This window comes from Peromyscus leucopus, chromosome 8b (assembly GCF_004664715.2).
Source record: "Peromyscus leucopus breed LL Stock chromosome 8b, UCI_PerLeu_2.1, whole genome shotgun sequence".
Taxonomy (NCBI): domain Eukaryota; kingdom Metazoa; phylum Chordata; class Mammalia; order Rodentia; family Cricetidae; genus Peromyscus; species Peromyscus leucopus.
The window spans coordinates 29,710,169-29,733,599 of NC_051086.1; the positions used below are offsets into that span (position 1 = coordinate 29,710,169).

A 23,431-nucleotide genomic window follows, 5' to 3' on the forward strand; every position below is an offset into this window, starting at 1 on the left:
TGCCGTGCACATGCCTTTAATCTTAGCACTCAGGAGGCAGAGGCAGATGGATCTCTGTGATTCTGCTCTACAGAACAAGTTCCAGGACAATCATAGCTACACAGAAAAATTCTATCTCAAAAAAACAAAAGAAAGGAAGGAAGGAAGAAAGAGAGAGGAGAGAGAGAGAAGGAAGGAAGGAAGGAAGGAAGGAAGGAAGGAAGGAAGGAAAGCAAGTTGAGAGTTAAGCCTAGACCATCTGAGCAGAATCTTATTTACCATATTGCTATGTTGCCTAAAAAGTGAACATAGATGTAGATGTAACCAACCGTCTTATTAAAATAAAAAACACAGAACCAATGTAAAAGAGAAAGCCGAGAGGTCGGAGCTCAAAGCTAAAATCTTACCTCCTGCAGTGCTCCTAGCTTCCCGAAAGAGAGCTACTTCCTGTGTGTCTGTCTTTACATAGTTTTTCTGTTCTGCCTTCTCATTGGTTGTAAACCCAAACACATGACTGCCTCGTCACTGCCTGTAAGTACCACCCTCCAGGTCTTAAAGGCATATGTCTCCAATGCTGGCTTTATCCCTGAACACACAGAGATCTACCTAGCTCTTCTACCAAGTGCTGGGATTAAAGGCGTGTGCCGCCGCCGCTGCCGCCGCTGCTATGGCTCTAATAGCTCTGACCTCTCGGCTGAGGAGATGGCTCAGTGTGCACAAGTATGAGTACCTGAGTTTGGATCCCCAGCATCCACATTAAAAAGCTGGACACAATGGCACATGCCTGTAATCCCAGTAATGGGACGAGGAATCAGGAAGCTGGTTGGCCAACCAATCTAGTGGAATCAGTGAGTTCCAGGTTCAGCAAGAGACCATATCTCAAAAAATATGGAGGGAACTGGCTCAGTGGTTAAGAGCATTTGCTGTTCTTGCAGAGGACCAGAATTCTGTTCCCAGAACTCACATCAGGTGGTTTATAATGGTCTGTAACTCCAGCTCCAGGAGGTTTAATGGCCTCTTCTGGCCTCTGAGAGCCACATACACATACATGCCATTACACATAAAAAATAAAGCAAATATTAAAAAAAAAACAAGATGGTGGGCAATACAGGTTAACAACTAATATCAACCTCTGGCTTTGACACATACATCCACATATACACATCTACATACAAGTATAGAAATATTAGGATCACAAACAGCCTGTGTTAAAAATATGATGCAAGAGATTGGAGAGGTGGCTCAATGGTAAAGAGTACTGGCTGCTCTTCTAGAAGATCCTATTCAGGTTTAGTTCCCAGTCAACACCTGGCCACTCATGACCTCATGACCACCTGTTACTCTTTTGTTTTGTTTTATTTTGATTTTTGGTTTTTGAAGACAGGGTTTCTCTGTGTAGCTGTCTTGGAATTCATTCTGTAGACCAGGCTGGCTTCCAACTCACAGAGATCTGCCTGCCTCTGCCTCCCAAGTGCTGGGATTAAAGGCATGCATCACCACCACCACCTCATAAAATAAATAAATTTTGAAAAATGTGATTCAAGAGCTTCCTTTTGATGACTTAGATCTTCAGAAAACTCTTTTATTTTATTTATTTATTTTTAACCAAAATCTGGTGAATACTAGGCAAGCATTCTACCACTGAGCTTCACGAGCTATTTATCTTACTTAAAAAAAATTATCTTATTTTTTTTTCCTACTTCCTCTTCAAACTCCAGTGCCAGGAAATACTCACAAAACACATCTCTGTCCAGTCCTTTAGTGATAAGGAAATTGTGACTCAACAGACTAGTTAAGGAGTTGGAAGTTTGTCCGTCTTGAGTTCCATTTCAGCTCTATCCCTCACCAGCTAGTCTGTTCTTTTGTTGTGTTCTTCTTTGAGGTAGGATCTTGCTACACACCCCTAACTATACTTGAACTCAAGATCCTTCTACCTTCTGAGTGTTGAGATTACAGTCATGTACCACTACATCAGGATTAGAATTTTTTTAATGAATTAAAAAAAAATTTAAAATTTATTATGTTACACTGTTGTGCTTACACACCAGAAGAGGGTACTAGATCTCATTATAGATGGTTGTGGTTTGCTGGGAATTGAACTCAGGACCTCTGGAAGAGCATCCCTAACCTCTGAGCCATCTCTCCAGCCCAGAATTCTTCTTAATAACTCTATTTTTGATTTTTTTATTATTATTGTTAATTTATGTGTGTGTGGTTTATATATATGCAAATGTGTGTGTGTGTGTGTGTGTGTGTGTGTGTGTGTGTGTGTGTGTGCATGTGGAGACCAGACATTGATGTTGAGGGTCTTCCTCAATTGTTCTACACCTTAATTTTTGAAACAGGGTCTCTCACTGAACCTAGAGTCCACCAATTTGGCTAGACTGGCTTGTCAGCAAACCCCAGAAATCCTCCTGCCTCTGCCTCCCCAGTGATAGGATTATGGGTGTGTGCTATAGTGCCTGGCTTTTTACATGGGTGCTGGGATCTGAACTCAGGTCCTGCAACAGCAAACACTTTACCAGCTGAGCCATCTCACCAGCCCTGGTATCATCATCATCATCATCATCATCTCAGTGAGGGGTGTCAACCCTGGGTCTTATGCATGTATCACAGAACTGCATCTGAAGCCTAACTGTTGCTACCAGCAGCAAGAAACTCAACTCAGTGCTGTGGGCTGTGCAGCTTTGAGGCCTTCCCTCTGGGATAGCCACTTGGGGCTAGCTGAGGTCTTCACTTACACTGCAGAAAAGCATCTCAGGAAGATTCAGTATGAAGTAAAGCTGGGGTCTGTATTAATTGTTCTCTTGCCACTGTTACCAAATACCTGACAAAGCAACTTAAGAAAGGAAGGATTGGTTTGCTTTAGAGGGATTCAGGCCTCGTGATGGGAACAAAATGGCAGCAGGTGGTTTTGTGGTCTCATCAGTAAGTAGTTACATCAGGTTGGCAGCCAGGAAACAGAAACAAACAGGAAGTAAAGCTCAGAGCTCACCCACAGTGATCCACTTCTCCAACCTGGGTCCCTGATTCTAAAGATTGTACAGCCTTCCAGAACAGTGCCTGCCACCAGCTGGGGACCAAGTGTTCAAGCACAGCCTGTGAGGGACATTTCACATTTACACTACACACAGAATTATTTAAATGACAGGGTGGCTCATGCCTGTAATCCTATAATCCCAGCACTCAGGAGGCAGAGGCCAGAGGATAACGAATTCCAGACCAGCCTGGACTATATAGGGAGTTCCAGACCAGCCTTGGCTATATCAGCTGCATGGTAAAATGCTGTCTCGAAAACAAAAACAAGGGGCCAGAGAGGTAGTGCAGTGATTAAGAGTGCTGGGAGAGCTTATGTGAGACTTTATGTTTAAGGGCATGGAGAGAAAGAGAGAAGGAAGAGAAGAGAGGAAAGGAAGGAGAAAGTCAGGAGATGGCTCAGCAACTAAGAGCAATTTTACATGAGGACCTTAGTTTGAATTCCCATTACCAATGTAAAAATATGGGTATGGCCATGTGTCTCTATAATCCCAGCACTGTTGGGTGGAGGCAGGCAGGCCCCTGAAGCTCTCTAGCCAGCCAGAATAATTAAACCAAATAATAAGCTTCATATTAAATGAGAGGCCCCTCTCAAGGCAACATGACAGAGACTGATAGGAGACACTTGTTTTTTTGTTGTTGAAGTTGTTTATTTGTTTTGGATTTTCGAGAAAGGCTTTCTCTGTGTAGCCCTGGCTGGCCTGGAACTCACAGAAATCAGCCTGCCTCTGCCTCCTGAGTGCTGGGATTAAAGGCATGTGTCACCACCACCTGGCTATAGAAGATGCTTGTCCTCTGGCCTCTGCATGTGTGTATATGTGCTTACGCGTCTGCACCACACACATAACCTACCCCCACCATACACATACAAAAGAGAGACAATAGTACATTCTCAAGTTCCTTAAGAGAAGTCCCACTGAGGTGTCTCAACAACATTTACATATGTGATTCTGGTGGCCTTTAAACTTGCCTTGTTCAGAGGATGTCATCTCTATAGGAAAAGTGGTATAGCTGTTAATCTTCAGCTTCCTCTAGCGAGTGAGATGACAAGGCCCCTTATGAGGTACAGGTGTTCAGGTTCGCAGACACAAAAGGAACACTGATAAGATAAAAACACAGGTTACAAGGGCCCATGGAGTTCTCATTCTATAGGTTTACTATGAGTAAAGGGTGCTGGCAAAGTTGCATAAGCTTTGACAGTAGGTGAGGTTCTCTTGACGTTTTAATGCCTAGTCTGCACAGCAGGTTTTGTTGGTTGGGTGGAAATTCTTGTTTCTAAGGTAATGCAAAATGGAAACTAGGACCCAGGGGTTCCTCTCCCCGACACCCCATAACTTCTTCCCAACTTTCTATTCTACCTCCTTATTGTATTAGTTTATTGTGGTGACATAGACATAATGAACCAATTTGACCAATTCAAATGTCCTTAAGTAAATTCATATGGCCATCATATGTTGTCTGGCCTTTCCTAGCAGGATGTGAATCCACATCTACTCCTCCTTGACTGGACACCAATGACAGACCAAAGAAACCATTCCACATAGGTCTAATGTAGTGAACCAGTGAATGTACTGAGTGAGTTACAGGAGCATGAGCAGCTATACCACTGAAGAGGCTCTCTCCTCAAGCAACAATTAATCACTTGAATATGCCAGGAAAGGGCAGAGCTTCATGAGACCCTACCCACTTCACAAATGTAGCTGCTTATATGTCCTAGGAAGGGGTGAGGCCTCATGCTTACCTCCCATACCTACTGAATCCTGTCTCATTCCATGAGGGAATCAGTGTGTTCAGTTTGATGAGTGTCTTGTGTGGCAGTCATAGTTGTTCTGATTTCAAATGGACTACAGCCATGCCACGCCCAGAGGACAGAATTCTACACCCTCACCCAGCTCTAGAACATTTGTCACCATCCCCTTACTGTAGCTTTGTCCTAATAATGACTGCAGTCTGCTGTAGTGCCCCAGCTTTGTCTTTGAATGTTTCTAGTCTAGGAACCACATCCATGTGGACACATGTAATATATTTTCTTTTATGACTGTTTTTAATCAAACCATCACCATAATTGTAGTAAGTAATTATTTTTATATCATGTATAGTCATGGTACAAAATAATGTGTTTCTTTTAAAATGTTTATTTATTTCATTATTTTGTATGTTAGTGCAGGTGCAAAAAGCCACTGATGCATATGGAAGCCAGAGGGCTTTAAGGGAGTCTGTTCTCACTCACCTTTTCCTTGCTGAGGCTGGGTCTCTCTTATTGTTGTTGTGCTGTGTACCCCAAGCTAGCTGACCCTGAAGGCTTCCAGCTGATTCTCCTATCTCAGCCTCCTATTTCACTACTAGGGTGCTGGAATTACAAATGTGTGTCACTATATCTGGCTTTTTAAAAATGTGTTTTAAACTGAAATAGAAGTATACCACTTTCCACTCTCCCTTTCTTCTCTCCAACCTCTCCAGGGACAATCCCTTGAATCCATCCCATGCCATCCCCCAACAATCTCAAGTTGATAGTCTTATTATTGTTATGTATGTATATGCACAGACTAAAATGTGTAAATACAACTTTATGAGTCTGTTTTGTTGTTTGTGTGTATATGGTTGTATAAATACAACTTGCTGAGTCTGCTTTTGTTGTTTGTATGTATATGATTTCAGGACTGACCACTCTGCATGGACAACCAATAAGGGAGCTCATTCCTGGGAGAGGCTAATTCTCCTTTTCCTGGCAGTCATTAGTTGCCTATAGTTTTTTGTCTATAGGTGAGATGCTGCAAAATTTTCTCCCTTCCTTGTTACCATATCCTTTGATATTGCCATTGTTTATGCAGCCATTTCTAGGAGAGACTATTTCACAACAGACTTCCTATTACTCTGGCTCTCACAGCCTTTTCACCCCCTCTTCTACAACGTTCCCTGAGCCATGGATACAGGAGCTGTGATGCAAATGTGTCCACTGGGGCTGGGCTCCCAACGATCTGTTGATCTCTGCATTGTGTCCAGTTGTGGTTCTCTGTGATACTCTCCATTTGCTGTAAAGAGGGGCATGTTTTTACGCAGGGTGGTAGTTACACTTACTCAGGAAAGGTGGCTTGCACTCCACACTGGATTTTTTTTATATGGGTTCTGGACATAGAACTCAGGCTATCAGGCTTGTGTGGCAAGTACTCTTACTGTCTGAGCCATCTCAGTAGACCATTTGTTTACTCGCTTTTGGTATTAGGGATTGGATCTATGGACTCATGTATGTTAGGCAAATGCTCTACTACTGAGCTTTTTCTCTGGCCCAAAGTGATAGATTTCATTATGACATTTTGTTTGTTAGTTTGTTTTGAGATAGGGTCTCACTGTACAGCCCAGACTGGCTTAGCATTTGTATGTAGACTGGGTGACCTTGAACTTGTGGTAATCCTCCTGTCTCTGCCTCTTAAGTGCTGAGACATGAGATTTCACCACCACACACAGCTCATAATATTTTTATACATACAGAGAGTTTGATGGCATTTGATCATATTCACTCAACATACTGCATTATCCTTTTAAAAATATTTTTTAAATTTATGTGTTTTTATGTGTACATGTGCCTTCAAAGGCCAGAGAAGGTGTCAGATTCCCAGGAACTAGAGTTACAAGCCACTGTGAGCTACTTGGCATGGGTGCTGAGAAGCAAACTCAGTCACTCTACAAGAGCAGGAAGTGCTCTTAACTGAACCACAATTACCCTTTCTGGTCTCCCCTCCTTTCTACTGCTGATACCTCTCCTCTTTCCACCCATCACCCACCTTCTACTTGCATGTATCCTTCCAGGTCTGGCTTATTTTATTCAGTGTGACTGATTTTGATTGTCATGATGTCTTCAAGTTCATGTCATAGCATAGCATGGTCAGCATTCCCTTCCTTTCTGTGGTGGAAAAGGTTCCATTGCACATAGATGCTACATTTTATTGTCCATTTACCATCTATAGTCACTGCTGGCTTCCCTTTTTGGCTCTGGAGAAATACTCTGATGTAGCATGAGTGTGCACATGTCTGCCCACGCTCTCACTTCTGGGCATGTTCCTGCAATTGAGATTGCTGAGTCATTTCCATATTAGTTTTTCTTCAAAGGATTATGGGAAGTCATGATGACTTGATGCTTTCCTGCTTTCACAGAATCCCTCTAGCTGCTATAAGGAGCTCAGGCTGTGGTGGGGGAGATGGGAACTGAGAGACTTGAGAGAAGGCAGGTGCAGGGGTTCAGGTAAGAGATGACAGAGCCTTAAAGCATGAAGCTTGCAGTCTGGCTTGGGAGGCTACAGAAAACAAAGAAAGGAACAAATGATTACAAGTATGGAAAAGTACTTCAGAAGACACAAATAGAGACAGGGTGCTATGACTGCAGGAGAACAAAACAAAATAATACTTTCTCTGCCTTCCTTCTCCCTCACGTCCTCTTGCCCTTCTCCTCTTTTCTTCTTTCTGTTCCTCTTCTTTATCTCGCCATTATTTCTCTTCCTCCTCCTCCCCTCTCATCTTTCTCTCCTCCTCCTCCTCTTCCTCCTTCTTTCTCAAGACAGAGTTTCTCTGTGTAGCCCTAGCTGTCCTTGGACTAGCTCTGTAGACAAGGCTGGCCTGGAACTCACAGACATTCTCTTGCCTCTGCCTTTCAAGTGCTGGGATTACATGAAGCCCCAAACCCTATTCAGCTTTATGGTGTTGAGGGCTTCCCTGGGACAATAAGGATGGAATTAAAGGAAGACTCAGGAGGAGTCCTCCACCATTAGTTAGTGGCAGCAGTGGTGCAGAGTGTATTATTTATTTTCTATGGCATTTTATAAACTCCTCAGCCACATATGGCCAACTTGCCAACTCCTCTTGGCCTCTGTTTCCTCACTTGAAGCATCAGGGTACACCTGCTCACAGGATTGCTGTGTTGAGCAGGAAGTACATGGGGTGATGCCAGGCATAGCATCTAGGGAACAGGAGCTACACAGCTGCTTATTCTGTACTGCTCATGATGCTTCAAACAGAAAGAACTGCCTAAAGTAGCTTGAATACTCTGTAAACTCACAAAACATTTCAATGTAACTTTTTACTGTTCCTTTATTTAAAGGAATTCACTCTACAATGACTGCCCTCAGTAATCAACCACCTATGTCTCCTGGTAAATGATTAGATAGAAAAAAGTATAAAGTTTAAAACTTAAGTTGTGAGGATCTAAGAAAATGTTTTAAGGTCTATGAAGGTGTTTTAAGGTACGTAAATACAAGTTATAAGGGTCTGAAGATGTGAAAGTTTAAATGGTAATAAGAAAGTGATTTAAGGTCTATAAAAAGAATGAAAAAATGTTTCATATTTCTTTCCTTTGCTATGCTACTTGTTATAGTAAGAATCTAAAAGTTCAGAGTCTTAACATTAACCAATAGAATTGTGATAGCTTTGGTAAGTGCTGACTACTATTATCATAGTTACAAGCTCACGATTTTAAATCCCCTTTGGTTGTTTTCTAAGTATAGGCTTAAGAGTGATTCTCGTTGTGCTAAGAATATGTCTAATCTGTATACACCCAGTCTTCTGGACAAAAGAAAGCATTAATACTTTTAACCAGAATCATTTTTGGGTCCCTTATGACTAAAGGGGGTGAGTCTATTGCCTTTTCTACAATGTAGATTTCAGTATAGATTACAAACAGTGGGAATGCTAATGTGTCTAAAACTTTACCTTCTGCTCTGCCAGCATTTTACCAGGTCCCCTCAACATCTGCATCCTGGACATCTTGAAAATGGCAACTTCCAGGTGGTCCAACTTCACAACTGCTTTAACCAGGCCTGCACTTTCCTAGTGCTGATGGCCTCACAGAGCCTGGATAGTGAGTGAAACAGTAGCTATCCCAGGACTCATCCAGCGTCCAGTTTTCTTAGGTCCTCCAAAGATGCCAACACCCCCAGGATGAAAGAAACACTTTTATTCTATCAAAGGTACTCAACCTGACAAGGGCCCTATTTCCTGAATCTCTTTGTACAGATCCATTACAATTATGAGGTACAGTTTCCACCAATGGGATGAGATGAAGTCACCAACTAGTGAGTGTAACATGGTTTGGGTTCTGGTGCACCTCTCTTGCAAAAAGAAACCTCCTTGCTGAATTATTTTTGCTTTGGTCTTCATTCTGGTTCCCCAGACAAGTCCTAATTGACTCTTTGATGTAACTTGGTGTTAATTAGCAGAGAAAGGTAGCCATGTATTCTTAGGTGCTATTGCTAGTGCAGAAACTCTGATAGGCCACACTACATACTAATAGTATTTAAAGAGAGGGATTTAGTGGGAGAGACTTTACAACAATTACTTTTGCTGGTTTTATAAGCTTGTGTGTATATATAGGTTTTCTTTGTATGATCATGGTAAAATATACCATGCATTCAGCAAATGTATACTATATGCATATTTTTGTATGATACTGTGGGCTTAATTTGCATTTTCTGACTATAAATGAAGCTGAATTTTTTTTTCTATTTTTATTTACCATGTGGATTTTTCTCCTTTTTGAAAGGGAGTATTCAGTGGTACAGCACTTGTCTAGTGCTTGTGAGGCCCCAAGTGAAAAGGAAAGAAGGAAATCAAAGAGTAAGGGAGGAAAGAGAGGCATGGTATAGTATCTTGTTCTTTTTTTCTGGTACTGGGTATTGAAACCAGGGCATTGCACATGCTAGGCAAATGCTTTACTACTGAGTTGCATCCCCTTGTCATTCTTGAAGAGGCCAAACTTAACATTAGTGCAGCCATATCAGGCTGCAGATTAACAATACTGGGACTAGGCCTCACCATTACAATAACCAGGAAAAGCCACAAATTGTACCCTGTGTGAGACCAATCAGAATAGAGACAAACAAGTATTAGATGCTCCAAGACATAAAGGATAGTTTCCATCACTTGTCTATCGGTTGCCAATCTCCTTGCAGCAAAGCCAGTACCAATCCCTGTTTGACAAGACTTCTGTTATCTCATTCCTGCCCAATCAGGAGTTCAAACCCCATCTGAATCCAGAATTCCCCTACTCCCCATCCTTTACTTCTTAAAAACCCTTCCACAACTGAGCTCAGGGCTCTCTCTGATCCAACCACTGTGTCAGAACAGACAGAGAGCCCAAGTTTGAGCTTGCAATAAAGACTCTTTGCTTTTGCATAAGAACTTGGACTATTGGTGATGGGGGGTTCTCTGGGTGGCTCATGACAGCCATAACAATACTTATATACTGTGTGGTTTCATTTTATTGATTTCAAAGACTTCTTTACTTGGTCTGAGGAGAAAGTTTCTGTCACACACACCTTGTGAATATCGTCTACTTTCTTTTGATGAGAGTTTCTAAATGTAGTTGAACTTAATATCCTACTTCCTTTTTTTTATTAAGAATTTTCTACTCACTCCACATACCACCCACAGACCCCCCCCTCCTCCCTCCTCCTACCCCCCAGCCCTCTCTCCCAAGCCACCCTGCATCCCCACATCCCCCAAATCAAGGTCTCCCATGGGGAGTCAGCAGAGCCCAGCACACTGAGCCTAGGCAGGTCCAAGCCCCTTTCTACTGCACCAAGGCTGTGCAAGGCATCACACCACAGGCACCGGATTCCCAGAATCCTGTCCATGCACCAGGCACAGATCCCATCTCCCTGCCTGGGTCCCCCCCCCAAACAGTTTGAGCCAAACAACCGTCTTCCGTGTCCAGAGGGCCTAGTCCAGTCACATGGGGGCTCCACAGCCACCAGTCCACAGTTCATGGGTTTCCACTAGTGTGGCTGGTCATCTCTGCACGTCCTCCCATCATGATCTCAATGTCCCTCGCCTGCAGAATCCCTCCTCTCTCTCATCATTTGGATTCCCAGAGCTCAGCCTGATGCCTGGCCATGGATCTCTGCATCTGCCTCCATCTGTCACTGGACAAAGGCTCTATGATGACAGCTAGGTTATTCGCTAGACCAGTTACCAGAGTAGACCAGTCCAGGCACCCTCTGACACACTGCCAGCACTCCCAGGTGGGCTCATCCTTGTGGGTTCCTGAGAGCCTCCCCAGCACCCTGCCTCTTCCTATTCCCATGATGTCCTCATCTATCATGGTATCTTCCTCCCTGCCCTCCCACTCTGTCCCTGTTCCAGCTTGACCCTCCCATTTCCCTATGTTCTTATCCTCCACTCCTTGCCCTCTGCCACACCCCCACATCCAGTCCGCTCATGTAGATCTCATCCACTCCTCCTTCGCAGGTTCATTCATGTGTCCCTCCTAGGGTCTTTCCCTGTTAGCTAGCCTTTCTGGAGTTGGGAGTTGCAGTCTGGCCATCCCTTCCCTCACATCTAGTATCCACTTATGAGTGAGTACATATTATGTTTGTCCTTCTGAGTCTGAGTTACCTTACTCAAGATGATTCCATCCATTTGCCTGCAAATTTCATGATATCATTGGTTTTTACTGCTGAGTAGTACTCCATTGTGTATATGTGCCACATTTTCTTTATCCATTCTTCAGTTGAGGGGCATCTAGGTTGTTTCCAGGTTCTTGCTATTATGAATAATGCTGATATGAACATAGTTGAGCATGTGCCCTTGTGGTAAGATTGAACATTCCTTGGGTATATGCCCAAGACTCAATTCCTTTTTGTATTTTATGTAAGTCCCTAATGGCAGTGCAGTGGGAGAGACCTTAACATTAAAGGGAAACTATTTTCTTACATTCAGGAGAGTGAAATCTCTGGCCAGGGTGAAGACCTAACATTCCAGTTGGGCAGATCAATGGCCTTCCTTGCCTTAGGACCAGCACTTAGGATATCAGGACAACCTCCAGGAAGGTGGACTGACCTTAAATCATTAAAAAAAATAGGTGGAATAACTTCCTTAAATGAGATACTGTACTTTTCCTTCCTAGACTTCTTTCCCCATGGATCTCTGTGAAGTTCAGTAGTATCTGCCTGCCCCTTTGACTCAGAAAGGAAAATTTCCTTTTTCTTTTAAAACCTGGCTAAACTTTTTCTGATCCTTAGGGCTTTTTCACTACCTCTAAAGCTCACTTCCTGCATGTGACTGACCTATCTGCCAGTTTAACTTACTGAACAGCTTTTCTTTTATTTTTCTTTATTTGTATTTTATGTATGAGTGATCTGCATGTATACCTGAATGCCAGAAGAGTGAGCCACTATGTATGTGCTGGGAATTGAACTCAGGACCTCTGGAAGAGCAGCCAGGGCTCTTAACCACTGAACCATCTCTCCAGCCCATAAATGGCTTTTCTCCTTCTCCTCTTCACTCTCCTCCAGGCAGCTGCCAGGATTGGCAGTTTGATTATCCTGTAGTGTTTTCCTTTTAAATGCAAGCTAATAAAGTTGTTCTCCAGATTTCCTTTGAGTCCATTCCTAAGTCCTTTTATTAATGAGACTAGGAACCCCAAAAGGGAACCCGAAGTTTCTGGTATCATATGGCATCTCTGATAGGACTCACCAAACTTCCCAGCAACACTGATAACTGAAAATATTTAGGATAGGTTTTGCTATGCTTTTAGGAGACTTTTCCTCTTTATTTTTTCTTACTTTCCCAAGAATGGCTGCTTTTGTACATTTTTTTCTTTCTTCTCTCCTCAGACCACACCAATTTTAGAAGCAATTTTTTTTTTTTTTTTTCGAGACAGAGTTTCTCTGTGTTGTTTTGGTGCCTGTCCTGGATCTTGCTCTGTAGACCAGGCTGGCCTCGAACTCACAGAGATCCGCCTGGCTCTGCCTCCTGAGTACTGGGATTAAAGGTGTACACCACCACCACCACCACCACCACCACCACCACCACCACCACCACTACCTGGCTAGAAGCAAATTCTTAAGTTAAAAACAAAGCAAGCAGACAAACAAACAAAAACCCTGAGATTTTGTCATTTTATTGCAAATAGGGTCTCAAGTAGCCTAGGCTAGTCTCAAACTTATCTGAGAATGATCTTGAACATCTGAGAATGATCTTGAACATCTAATCCTTCTTCCACCTTCAGGATGCTAAGTTAAGCTATACTGTTTATGTCGTGCTAAGGATTGAACCTAGGGCTTTGTGCATGCAGGGTAAGCATTCTACCCATAAGCTGCAACTCCAGTCTCTATTTATAAACTGCTGCAAAAGAATTAACACCTTCTAACTGGGTAGCATTCCTGCAGGATTATTGTGCTTTCCGCATGGCCCTTTTTTATTTTAATCATCACTTATTACATTACACAGATCTAGTCCTTGTTTCCCCCCAGAGCCCCTGTGTCCATTAACTCCAGATGGTGCCTGTATGTATGTATGTATGTATGTATGTATGTATGTATGTATGTATTTATGTGGGGATGGTATTGATTTTGAGACAGAGTCTTACTGTGTGTGTAGCCTTGCCTGACCCAGGATTTGCTATTTAGACTAAGCTGGCTTTGAATTTGTTACAATCCTTCTGCCTTTTCCTCATGAGTGCTGAGATTCGAGGTATGCATGTCTGGCCTTACTTCTGTCTTCATACCCAATGCTGTTTGTCTGTTTATCCCTCCATCCCTCCATCCCTATCTACCTACCTACCTATTGATCTATTATCTATCTATCTATGTATCTATCATCTAACTACATATTTTATTGAGAAATTGGACCTACAAAAGTCATTATGTGAGGCAACGCTATTAGGTGAGTACTATTATTATACACAGAAGAAACTAAAGTTTGAAACATAACTGGGCCATAGGACTGGGAAGATGGCTCAGTTATTAAGTATTTGCAACAAAGCATGAGTGATGGGAATGTTGTTCTGTATACTGTGAATGTGTGCTACTCTGATTTGGTTGATAAATAAAATGCTGATTGGTGAGTAGCCAGGCAGGAAGTATAGTATAGGCAGGATAAGCAGAGAGGAGAAATCTGGGAATAGGAAGGCTGAGTCAGGAGTTGCCAGCCAGACACAGAGGAAGCAAGATGTGAAGGCAGAACTGAGAAAAGGTACCAAGTCACGTAGCTAAACATAAATAAAAATTATGGGTTAATTTAAGTGTAAGAGCTAGTCAATAGTTAGCCTGAGCAGTTTTAATTAATATAAGCCTCTGTGTGTTTACTTGGGTCCAAGCAGCTGCAAGACTGGCCGGTGAGAGAGATTTGTCCTGACCACAGGCCAGGTGGGACACAGGAAAACTTCAGTTACATAGGAGGACCTGAGTTTGGATCCCCAGCATGGGTATGGTGGCATATGTTTGTAATCTCTGAGGAGAAGGAGGCAGGCTGATCCCTGGTAAACTTCAAGTTCAGTGAGAAGTGCTGTCTCAAAAAATAAGGTAGAGTGGGCTGGAGAGATGGCTCGTTGGATAAGAGGACTGGCTGCTCTTCTTAACGGACCTGGGTTCAATTCCCAGCACCCATGTGGTGGCTCACAAATGTCTGTAATTTTGGCCTCTTTAGGCAATTGACATGCATGTGATGCTTAGACATGCAGGCAGGCAAAACACACATACACATAAAAATAAATCTTAAAAAAAAATAATGTGGAAAGTGATTGAGGAAGCCATACATGGTTTGAAAGAGAAATGTCCTTCATAGATTCACATTTTTGAGCAATTGGTTCCCTGTTGGAGACACTGTTTGGTGAGGTTATGGAACTTTTAGGAGATGGAGGAAGTTCGCTGGGGCCAGGCATTGAAAGTTTATGGCCTTGTCCCTTTTCAGTTACCTTTTCTGCTTCCTTTTTGTGGATGTGATCACTCTCATCTTCCTGGTCCTGGAAGGAAGCCTGCTCCTGCTACTTGCTATCACACCTTCTTTCATGATGGATTCTTATTCCTCTGGAACCAAAAGCTAAAATAAACTCTGTAAGTTGATTGTGATAATGCTATTTCATCATGGCAACAAAAAAGTAACTGAAAATGACATGCAAACTGAAATACAACCTCTTCTTCCTCCCCACCCCCTCACACTGAAGGTTTGTTTTAGCTCAGGGCTTCAGAGAGTTCAGTCAATGGTGGAGGTAGAACAGCTGTTCATCATACCCTAGAGTGGTAACATACCCCAGGATGGTCCTCTTCTGGTGACCTACTTTCCCCTACAGCACCACTTCCTCAAATCTCCACATTCTTAAAAAAAATTTCTATTTTTTTTTATTATTTTTAGACAGGGTCTCATTGTGCAGCCTTGGCTAGCCTGGAACTCACCATGTAGACCATGCTGGCCTCAACTTCATAGAGATTTTCCTGCCTCTGTCTCCCAAGTGTGGAGGCCCACCACATCCAGTCAGTTTCTACAGTCTTTCAATGTAGCACTAGTGGAGTGGCTAGGGAACAAGCAATCAAAACATGAGCCTGAGGGTTACTGCCATAATAGATAACATGAATGGACCTAGAGGTCATTGTGTGAAGTGATCCTGATACAGAAAGCCAAGTACTGCCTGGCTTCACTCTTTTTTTTTTTGAGACAGGGTTTCTCTGTGTAGTCTTGGCTGTCCTGGAACTCAATCTATAGACCAGTCTTGCCTCGAATTCATAGAGATCCACATGTGCCGCTGCTTCCCAATTAAAGGAGTGTGCCACCACTGCCCAGCTGGTCTCACTCTTAAGCAGAAGTAGAGAGAGGAGGGTGGAGAGGAGAGAATGAAAGGGAGAGAGGGAAGGAGGGAGAAGGGAAAAGAAGGGGGCGAGGGAGAGCATCTAGAATTAGAGCTATGCATACATGAGGACCTGAGTTTGGATCCCTAGCATGTCAAAAGCCTGCCATGGCCTTCCTTCTTCTCCTTCTATTCTTTCTTCTTTCTTTTCTGTGTCTTTCATCTCCTCCCCTTTTCTCCTCTCTTTTCTTCTCCTCAGACATTCACCAAACTACTGACTTCTCTCTTTCCTAAACTTCTACCAAGACATACAAGCTAGTGCCTCCTGTGTTGTGTTTAACCTGGAGCCTTCCTCTGGGGTCACACACATAGCCTATGCCACCCAGCACCCCTCATATGGGACCACATACTTTATGGTGCTCCCAGCAGATGTAAAAGAATTTGCAGAACTGGAAAGACCTTCTTTGAGCCTGAAACCCAGAGAATCTAGAGATGGAAATTGAGGTCTACATCAGAGCTTAGCCAGTCTAAGGATAAACTACAACTAGGCTATTCTCCCAATTCCCACCCCCAGGAGCTGGTGCTGAAAAATCATCCAATGCTTGCCCCTTGGAGTTAAGAGAGGTGTAATATCTCAATCATTGACAGTGCAGCTGCTCTTTCTGGTGTAGGTGGCCACATGGGGTGTACAGCACAAGACTACTTAGGTCAGGACTGAACTCAGTGTTTACACTAAGCACCACTAGGAAAATCCAGGCCAATGTACATGAGCAGTACAGTCCCTGGAAGATTTGGTGCTCTTCCACCAACACCAGCCAAATCACATGACATCGAAATGCAAATGATGATTTGTCCAAGATACCTGTGTCTATGAGTGCTCCTCTAACTCTGGATCCTGGATCAGCAGGAGGACCAGAGCTGGAACAAACAGCTGATCCTTCATGTGTCCCTGTACAAGAGAATTGTCAGTGCTGGTTAGAGGATTGTTGTATCTCTTTCACTTTCAAGAGCAACATGTACAAGGGTTGGAAAGGGACCTCAGAGCATAGCTAGTGTCCTACAGGAGCTACCTGCCACCCCTTCCACTTATATTTTGGCTCTATTTAGGAAATCTGGAGTCTCTCCTACAAGGTCATCAACTACAGCCTAGGGGGTGGCCACTTCATCCATATGTGGTTTAGCCCAGCCAGGGCCACCCTAAGGAGGAGATGGTGACGTTCTTCTACTCTAAGGCCATGAGTGGAGTTGCACTCCATGGGCCTGGCCCCAGTAATGCAGCCTGCTTGTAACTAGCCTGCTGCTCTGGAGTCTCAGCTGAATTGTACCCTCTACTTCCTGGGTACTCCTTCCTTGCTTAGGCTCCCAGCTCCCAGTATCCTTGTGGCAGGGCCTGTGGTGGCCAGTTTAAATAGACCTGACATTTCACATGGAAAAAGAAACAGCAACAGATATGGTGGTGCACATTGATAATCCCAGCCCCTAAGAGGTTGAGATAGGAAGATATCTGGGCCTTGGACAATCTAGCCAACTGGTGAGCTCCAGGTTCAGAGAGCCCTTGTCTCCAAAAACTAAGTGGGGAGCAGTAAAGGAAGACATCCAACATCAATCTCTGGCATCCACAAGTACATGCAGTACCCCTATATATGTGCACTGCAAACAAAAAAAGAAAGAGAAGTAGAGAGCAGAGGAAGAGTTACAGAGGCCTCAAAGGGTGAGGAGGAAAGAGGTGGTAAGGTTAGAGAACAGCAGCAGAAGAGTTAAACAGGAGAGTGTGGTCCAGCATTCTACAGCATACTCAGGTGACAACTCTTTCTTTATAAGTAGAGGACTTGGGTACTTCAAATTATCACACACTGTGCTCCACAACTGTGTAAAATTATTAAGCACTAATTAAAATCCCCAATAAACAGGACAGCACCCTAGAAAATTACAACAATGTAATTTTTCTGCAGCATTTCATTTTCCTTAGCTTAAAAGCTCTTGACTATCTGGTCCTTTCCATCACTACATGTAGCCTAGGCTGGAGGAGTCTACTGTGTCCTATTTATGTTGTGCAGGAGATCAAGCCCAGAGCTCTGTGTGTGCCAGGCGAGCACTCTACCAACTGAGCTGCATCCCCAGCTTTTTCATCAGTTTGTTTGTTTGTTTATAGCTGGTCTTTGGGCTATGTGAAAGAAGCTGTGAAGAGTGACTATGGAGGTCTTTAGCAGGATAGAAGAGGTGGGGCTAGTTTGGCAGGTGTCAAAGGTGAGGATGTTGACTAAGCAGGTGCTGGCTAAACAGAGCAAAGCTTCAAGGAGAAATGAAGGCCTAGCCCCAAATGTGTCAGGCACTTTGGCCTCTTTGGGCAAACTGGCTCAGGAAAGCTGAATGTGAGACTCCTGCACATAAAACTTAACAAAAACAAGGCTGTATCTAGAAAGCAAATGAAACCACCAGAATAATGGCCCCCTTTCTACCTTCTGGATTCTGCTTGCTTGGAGTTGGTCTCAGTTTGAGGCACCAAGACAGCTACTGCCTTTCCAACATGTGTTTCTTGTCAGACTTCTAGTCTGGATGTGGTGGGGAGGCCTCATCAAAATTGTCTTTCCCTAAATTCTCAGTTCAAATTACTCTGTGTCTTTCAGATTGTGTGATAGGTTGACATGCTCAAGCTTTGTCCAATCACTACATCCAAATGAATGCAGCACACTGGGTAGGGATACAAGTTGACCCCAGGAGAGGACAGGGAATGACAATTTAAAAAATGTGAATCCAAAACCTGTATAGTGAGGCATGCCTATAATCCCAGGACTAGGGAGGCTAAGGCAGGAAGACTAAGATTTTAAAGCCAGCCTAGACTATATAGCAAATTCTAGATCTGTCTCAAAATGAGAGCCTATCAATCAATCAATCAATCAATCAATCCAATCATATTACTGATCCTGGCCTAAAATCTCCATCAGTGAGTCTCAACAAGTTTGAGTTTGATCTCCCAGTACATTTACAATGTAGAGCCATTTAAAACATTTTATTATGTATTTGTGTGAGTGTTTGTGTATGTGAGTACAGGTGCCTGGGGAGAACAGGAAAGGGTGCTGGATTCCTTGGAGCTTGAGGTTACAGGTGAGCCACCTGACATGGGTGCTGGAAGCCAAACGCAGGTCCTCATGATAGAACAAGTGCTCCTAATCCCTGAGCCATTTCTCCTGCTTTGTTGTGGAGACATCGTTGGTTGTTACCATGGGAGAGTACACATAAGGACAGAAACTGGGAGTGATGAAACAAACATCTTAAAATGCACAAATGCAGTCTGCCAAACTAACAGTAGGATGGACACAGGGAACTCTGTTCTCTGGTGGGCTTATTTTGATTGTCACAACACACTCAAGATTTATCCACGCAGTACATTTCCTTTGTGAGGTGGAGAACATTCCACTGGACAGAGATACTACAAACAGTGTCTCCACAATAGGCAGGAGAGATGTCTAAAGGGTTCAGAGTACTCACTGTTTTATCTTGGAGACCTGAGTGTGGCTCCGAGCACTCATGTCAGGTGTTCCCCCTCTCAGCTTCCCAAACACAAAAGGATGGGCTGGAGAGATGGTTAAGAGCTTACGATCACTTGCTGTTTTTACAGAGGATCTGGGTTCAGTTCCTAGCCACCCATATGGCAGGCAGTTCACAACTGTCTGTAACTCCAGTCCAGGAGATCTGACCTCCTCTTCTGGCCTCGGAGGGCACTGCAAGCATGTGGTGCAAATACATACATTCGGGCAAATATGCCCTTCAAATAAAAATAAATAAATCTTAACAAAATAATCCTGAAGGTTGCAGTTTGGCTGAGGAGGTCACAGGAACCTCTGCTTTCCTGGGACATGGAGACTTACTTGTTTCTCTCTCTCTCTCTCTCTCTCTCTCTCTCTCTCTCTCTCACACACACACACACACACACACACACTCTCACTCTCATGCTTGTTCTCACTCTTGCTCTTTCTCTCTGGACAAAGCTGGGGATGGAATCCAGGGCCTTTTGTATGCTGGGCAAGTGTTCTACCACCAAGCTACAGCCCCACCTCCACTTCCTTCACGGCAGGGCTTTGTTCACTGCCATGCCCCTAGCACCCAACACCATCTCTTGATAGGTCCTCAAGAATTGTGTTTATCCTACTCCTTTATTTTTATTTAGAAATTAATTTTGAGGGGCTGGTGTCAGGAGCCATTGTCATGAACTTTTGCAGGCCAGGACACAATTACAACTTACAGCAATTGATAATTCAGATGTCAACTCACCAGAGGAATCATTGTCTGATGGGACACACTGTCAAGCAAGGCTTGCAGGCCACTGACTCTGAAAACTATTGCTCCCATCTGTAGTTTCTTGTGTAATAACAGCTATGATATCTTCCCATTTACCATGCATTTTCATATAATGTGTACATGTAATCTCATGATTATATCTCAATCTTATGGGCAAACATATTTGTGGGTGGCCAGGAAGATAACTTCTTGATTAACTGTGTAATTTTGATGAATAGAAACATACTAAATATGCTTCATAACTAGAGCTATTGTTCCATGTGGGCTGTAGGCACTTAGAGGTCTTGTTCTCCATCCTTAGCCACTGACAAGGCAAAATGGTCAAAAGAAGTGTCCTTGTGGAACTTTCACAGAGTGGAATTGCAGGTGCCTGGTCTTGTTGGATCAAAATCCTTCAAAAGAATTACAGTGAACCAGAAGTGATAGTGCAGGTGTCTGGCCTTGGTATATATTAGTCCTTCAAGAGATCAATAGCACCTATGTTGCCCTAAGCTTCCTCCATCGGCTCCTCCCCACTCTGATTCAAAAAACAATGAACACTTTGTATTTATTTCTACACCAGTTTTGAATGCAAGATTTTAGGCTTAGTAAACTATGTTTAGGTCCCAAGATTCAGGTGATTAACAGAAAAAGGCTATTAACTGATTAAACATGTCCAGATATTATTAACCACATAAAATAGTACATGTATTCTTTGCCTCTTACTTAGATCTCTTATTGGTTCAGTCTCTTCCCTTTGTAAACCTTGTAACTATCTCTTTAAGAGATAGCCAGAACTTAAGCTGACCAAATCTGCCAAGTGTGACTCTTATAAGAATGCTTGTCCCTGAGCATTTGCTTTGTAGTTTTTACTAATAAGTTGCTAATGAATGGAGATATATTTGTAATTGGTAGAATAATAAAGATGAAGAGAAGAAAAAAGATAGAAGAATAAGGAGCACAATAAAGAGAACATAGAATGAAGAGCATTTGACTAGGTGTGCGAAATTATTATAGAAATCTTCTTTTTCCCTCGCTCCTGGAAGTGTTTCTCCTAAGAAACCCTGGGTGGGGGCTGAGGGCAAGTCTCTTGACCTCTACAGGCTGGGGATGTAGCTCGCCTAGCATGCATGAAGCCCTGAGTTTGATCTTAATTATTACGTTATCCAGTTGACACACACTTGTGATCTAAGCATCTGGGTGGTAGAGAATTGTGAGTTTAAGGTAATCCTCAGGAATGTAGCAAATTCAAGGCAAGCCTGGGTTACATGAGATCATTCCTCAAAAAGCAAACCAAGGATCTGGCAGTATAGCCCAGGTTGGCCTTGAGTTTTCTATGTAGGCTCGTCTCAAACTTTTAATCCTCCAGTCTCTGCTCTCCAAACACTGGGTTTACATGTGTGTACCATCACATCTGGGTAATTTCAAAATTCCTAATCATAGTATAAGTTTTATACATTAAAGTAAGCTCAATGCATTTAAAAACACATAGGTGGATACCCATATAAATAAGAACACACTGCTATCAGCCTGCTCAACCTAGAGGTCATTCCCTTTTCTCTGGCAGGTTCTTGCTCACTTCTACCCTAGTTGATCTAGAATTCACTATATGGACCAGGTTGGCCTCAAACTTGCATGCATCCACTTGCCTCTGCTTTCCTGAGTGGAGGGATTGCAGGTGTCTGCCATGAAATCCAGCTTGTATATTAATTTTGCCTCTTTTTAGTTTTCAATACTAATACATGCTCCACCACAGAGCTACAGTTTTAATCTCTTCTTTTTGAAACAGGGTCCCAGCTTGCTAAGTTGCCCTGGCTGGCCTTGAACTACCCCAGGTAGGCCTTGGTCTTCCTATCTCCAGAGTAACTGAGATGACAGGCCTGACCTATCAGGTCTGATTTCCTTTCTTTTCTTTTCCTTTCTTTTCTTTTCTTTCCTTTTCTTCCTTCCTTCCTTTCTTCTTCTTTTTTTTTTTTTTTTTTTTGAGACAGGGTTTTTCTGTGTATCTTTGGAGTCTGTCCTGGACCTCACTCTGTAGACCAGGCTGGCCTCAAACTCACAGAGATCTGCCTGCCTCTGCCTCCTAAGTGCTGGGATTAAAGATGTGCACCACCACTGCCCAGCATTTTTTACTATTCTTAAAAAGATATTTATTTTTGTATGTGTATAATATATGTGTGTGGGCACATATGGAACATTGCACATGTGGAGTTTCATAGGACAATTTTAGAGAGTCTGTTCTCTCCACCCAATTAAAAAAATTATTTATTTTTATTTTGTATACATTGATGGTTTTCCTGAATGTATTTCTGTGTGAGGGAGTTGGATCCTGGAGTTACACATAGGCATGAGCTGCCATGTGGGTGCTGGGAATTGAACCTGGGTCCTCTGGAAGAGCAGTCAGTGCTCTTAACCACTGAGCCATCTCTCCAGTCCTCTCTCTACCCATCTTTATGTATGTTACAGAGATAGAACTCAAGTTGTTAGGCCTGGCAGCAAGTGCTCATACCTACTGTCCCAGTTTTCCCTAGTCTTTTTTTTTTTTTTTTTTTTTTTTTTTTTAAGTTTTCCCTATTCTTGAACATCAGATAAACAGAACTGATCAGACGCTGGTTTGTGCCTGCCTTGAAGTCCCTTATCAGGCTTTGTGGAGTTAATCCACACTGTGGTACAAGCCTTTTAGTAGAGGTTATGGATAGACAGAATCAGTGTTTCTCTTGTGTAGAACTGCTGTTGAGATGCTCAGCTTAGTAGACACTACCAAACCCTCTTCCAAGAACCTGTGTGCAAATCCCCTGTGACTCATGTCAGTACCCTGTCACAGGCTTGCCTAGTGAAAAGGATCAAAGATTTGTTGAAAGAAAAAGTGAGTAAAGAGGCTAAGAATGGAAAGAAATCATACTTGTGCCCTACCTAGATTCCATTGGTGGCTCTTCCCAGTCTCTTCCTTAGCTAGCATAATCCTGCATGCTTGGGTCCTGGTAACTCCAACCTAGGCCATGTGTCCCACCTGCTTCCCTCTCTCCATCCTATTCCCAAGCTGGTTCCTCTAAGGTCTTTCTTTCTGTTCATTTTCTTGTGTGTGTGTCTGTGAGGGGAGGTGCATGTGCACATGTCTTCAAGACTCAGTTGTTGTCCATCTTATTTATTTATTCATTCATTCATTCATTCATTCATTCATTCATTTAGAGTCTGTCTTAATATGTAGCCCTGGCTGGCCTGGAACTTATAGAGATCTGCCTGCTCTTTGCCTTCTGAGTCCTGGGGTTAAAGGTGTGTGCCACCCTGCCCAAACTTCCACCTTATTTTTCAAATTAAGTTAAATTTATTTTGTGTGTATTTGTGAGAGAAGGTGCTGGTGTGACATGGAGCATTTGTGGCAGTCAGAGAAGATCCTCAGGAGTCAGTTCTCTTCTGCTACTTTGTGGGGCATTGAACTCAGGTTGTCAGGTCTGCATGCCAATGCCTTAGCTGGATGAGCCATCTTACTGGCTTTCTCCACTTTATTTTTGAAACAGCATTCTCACTGGACTTCACAAGTAAGTTGGCTGGCTGGGTGGTGAGCTCTAGGGATCTGCCTGTCTCCAT

The 23,431-nt window shown here is 43.1% G+C and overlaps 1 long non-coding RNA gene and 1 pseudogene across 1 annotated transcript; one reads left to right on the forward strand and one right to left on the reverse strand.

The window, feature by feature from the left end:
• Window positions 1-3,796: 3,796 nt before the first annotated feature.
• LOC114683992 lies at window positions 3,797-15,135 on the reverse strand. The gene is made up of 3 exons (XR_003733222.2): window positions 14,699-15,135; window positions 6,798-7,307; window positions 3,797-4,114 (listed from the first exon to the last, which is right to left on the reverse strand). It is a non-coding gene; the product is annotated as an uncharacterized LOC114683992 (long non-coding RNA).
• A 922-nt stretch (window positions 15,136-16,057) lies between these two features.
• On the forward strand, window positions 16,058-17,029 carry LOC114683984 (annotated as a pseudogene).
• Window positions 17,030-23,431: the final 6,402 nt, after the last annotated feature.